General features: G+C 41.2%; 1 non-coding gene across 1 annotated transcript; it reads left to right on the top strand.

Moving 5' to 3' along the window:
• The first annotated feature begins 1,637 nt into the window (after positions 1–1,637).
• LOC112753095 (small nucleolar RNA R71) lies at positions 1,638–1,744 on the top strand. The gene has a single exon (XR_003177494.1). It is a non-coding gene; the product is annotated as a small nucleolar RNA R71 (small nucleolar RNA).
• The last annotated feature ends 1,874 nt before the right edge of the window (positions 1,745–3,618 follow it).

Genomic DNA, 3,618 nt, shown 5'->3' with positions numbered 1-3,618 from the left:
TCAGGAATGGTCTTCCAAGTAGGATTGATGATGGCTTATCTGAGTCATTATGGGGCATCTCCAAGATATAAAAATTAGTGGGGAATGTAAGCCCTTTAATGTTCACCAAAACATCTTCAGCAACTCCAGCCACTGCAATGATGCTTTTATCTGCTAACACAAAACGAGCTGCCGACCTTTTTAAGGGAGGGAGCCTCAAAATATCATATATAGACAAAGGCATTATACTCACACATGCTCCTAAATCACACATGCAATCATAAATTACTACTCCACCAATAGTACAACTAACTATACAAGGACCTGGGTCACTACACTTCTCAGGTAATCCTCCCATTAAAGCAGATATGGAACTACCGAAAGGAATAGTTTCTAATTCATGAATTTTGTCCTTATGTATACATAAGTATTTTAGAAACTTTGCATATTTAGGTACTTGTTGAATAACATCAAAAAGAGAAACGGTTACCTCAACCTTTTTGAATATTTCTACCATTTTGGGATCGGGTTCCAGCTGCTTCCTGGGCTTCCTTGCAAGTTGTGGAAATGGAATGAGAGTGGTGTTTTCTGCAGTGTCTGCGCCTCTTGGTATTTCCTCCTGTGGTTGTGCTTCTTCTCCTTCATCCATATCCTGTATGTCCTCTTCCTCTTCAACATCTTCTATTTCTACTACCTCTTCAGCTGAGGCGTGTTCTGGTAAGCTTGGTTCCTCCTGATTCCTCTTCTGCAGTGTGTTTCCAGACCTTAGGGTGATGGCATTAATGCCCCCCTTCGGATTGGGTAATGGTTGAGAGGGAATTCCAGTGGAACTTGAAGGTTGGTTATTGGAATTTTGCATTGATCCAATCTGTGAGACAAGAGCTTGCAACGTAGCGGTCAGACCATTCAGACTGGCATTAATGTTATTTTCCATGGTCTGTTGACTTCACTCAAAAATTTTTAGTAATTCTTCATTAGGAGATGAAGAAGGGTGAGTAAATTGAGGGGTCTGCTGTTGGATATTCTGTGGTCCTTGGGACTGCCTCAGGTGAGGTGCTCTGTAAGGTTGGTTCTGCTGCCTGTTGTTGTTATTATTCCACCTCTGATTTTTCTGATTATCTCTGCCTCCTCTGTTATTGTTGTCCCTCCAATTCTGGTTAGAATTATCCTGCCATCCATGGTTATTATTTCCACCTTGATTGTACCCTTGGTTGGGGCGATCATAGAAGTTATGAGTGGATGCCACCATGTTGTCTTCCTGTTGGAGTTGCGGGCATTCATCAGTATAATGGCTATAATCAGCATAAATTCTGCAAACTCTCTGTGGGACTAACTGTTGGCTTTGCTGTGCTGGAGAAGGTTGAGCTTGCTGAACTTGTTGTTGATTCAATTGCATCTGCTTCAGCAAGTTGGTCATTTCACAGATACTCTGAGCTAGAGCAGTATTCTCTCTGCTAGAGGATACTTCTACAACGACTTTTGAACGGCCTTGTTTCTGCCTGTGGTTCCTAGTAGATTCAGCTAAGTCGCTGATCAATTGCCATGCCTCATCAGTGGTTTTGTACTTCTTCATAGACCCATTGCTAGCACTTTCCAATGTGGTCTTATCTTGGGGCCTCATGCCCTGTGTGATATAGCTGAGTAACACTATCTTGTCGATCCTGTGGTGGGGGCATGCTTCCAGAAGATTATTGAAGCGCTCCCAATATTCAAAGAGAGTCTCGTTGTCATCTTGAACAATTATGGAAATGTCTTTCCTCAGTTTATCAGTAACTTTAGATGGAAAGAATTTCTCCAAAAACTCTTTTCTGAGCGTATCCCAGTTGGATACATTTGCTAGGGGTTGAGTGTAGTACCACTCTCTTGCTTTTCCCTCAAGATAAAACGAGAAAGCTTTCAGCAAAATTGAAGTTTCATCAGCACCATCATGCCTGACAGTAGAACAGGCTGCCTGGAAATCTCTTAGGTGCTTGATAGGCTCTTGAGCAGGTAAGCCATGAAACTTGGGCATCAAATTGAGTAGTGCGGTCTTTATTTCGAAATCTGTAGCCACCGCTGGGTGATGCGCTTGAAACGGTTGCATTGTAAAATCAGGGGCTCCTTCCTCCTAGATGGTAACTCTTCTGGTTGCCATGTCGTCTGCACGTGAATCAACCAAATCAGTAGAACGGGGGCTGGTTTCTTCCTCAGATGGCATTTCAAATCCGCCCTCAGAGAGGACTAACCGACGCCAAGCTCACTTTATTTGTGAGATGGTTCCTTCAATCTCAGGATCGAATACTGGCAAGCGTGGATCAGGAAGTGAACGCGTCATCTAGCAAAAGAAACATGCAGCTCATAGTAGCAAAATAAAATAAAATGCAAATAAATAAATTCTAATTAATAACTTTAGCACTCTATTGTAACTCCCCGGCAACGGCGCCAAAAATTGATGCAGGCAGAAATTGGCGAATTAAAAATTGTTAAAATATATACGTTGCAAGTATAATTCTTAATTCGCCAGAAATCCACCTATCAATTTAGAAAGATGTCACAGAAAATTAAAATTAAAATACTGGGAGTATGAATCCCAGGTGGTCTCCCAACGAGTTATAGAAAAGTGTGCTATTTTATTAATCAGAGATTTTCAAAAAGAGTTGAATTGAGCAAACAGGAAATTAAATTGGTGAATTTGAATAATGTAAATAAAAGCCTTGACTGGGAATTGATTAGTTGGAATCCCTATTATTGTTGGAATGCTCTCAGGATTAATTGACAATTGAAGGTTGTCCTGTTTAGTTATCCTTCACTAGGTAAAGGAAAGTCAAACAAGTTAGAATGCTACGTCCGTTCACAAGTTGCAATCCACTTAATTAAAAGGGATTGGTGTTAGTGATTAGGAGGTAATCTAACCATAAACCCAATTACAATTTTTCTTTCAAGCCTCCCAACTCAAGGGTTCCTTTTAATCAATTCCCCATCAAGTTAGGGAACTACTCGCTCATTGTGAATGTAAAATTCATAGCATATATAAAGGAATTAAAGGAAGACATTGTAAATAAAAATCGAAATAGTCAATTAAAAATAAAGGTGATCCTTGTATTAAATAATCCTAAAAATATTCCAATGGTAAAATTAACAAAGCAAAGAACATGGAAGAGTGAAGCCAAGTAAAGAAAACGAACTAGAATGACGAAGTCTTGATGAGGTAATAACTCTTCTCAGTGTTCCAATGCCAAAAAAGTAAGAGAAAATTAAATCCTAAGAACTATGAATGTGTAGAGAGAAAACCTAGGGGAGGAGTAAAACTAGATCTAAAAACTAAAACTGTGTAGAATGAATGTTGTCTCTGATTTCTGCATGTTCTCTGGCTCTAGTCTGCTGTTCTGGGAAAAAAATTGGGTCAAAATAGGGTCCAAAATCACCCACAGCGATTTTGCAAATTATGCAGATCGCGCATGCCACGCGATCGCGTCGCTCATGCGGACGCGTCATTCGTGTTTCGCTTCACCACGCGGGCGCATCGTCCACGCCCCCGCGTCGCTCGTGCTTTTCCATTTCGCGCGGTCGCGTCATCCATGCGGCCGCGTCACTGCGATTTGATCTTCTCCGCGTGATCGCTTCGTCCATGTGGCCGCGTCGCTTCTCACTGGTCATCTC

The sequence above is a fragment of the Arachis hypogaea genome, chromosome 15, assembly GCF_003086295.3.
Source record: "Arachis hypogaea cultivar Tifrunner chromosome 15, arahy.Tifrunner.gnm2.J5K5, whole genome shotgun sequence".
Classification (NCBI taxonomy): domain Eukaryota; kingdom Viridiplantae; phylum Streptophyta; class Magnoliopsida; order Fabales; family Fabaceae; genus Arachis; species Arachis hypogaea.
Note: the sequence above shows the minus strand (reverse complement) of the source record. Positions and strands in the feature narration are given on the sequence as shown.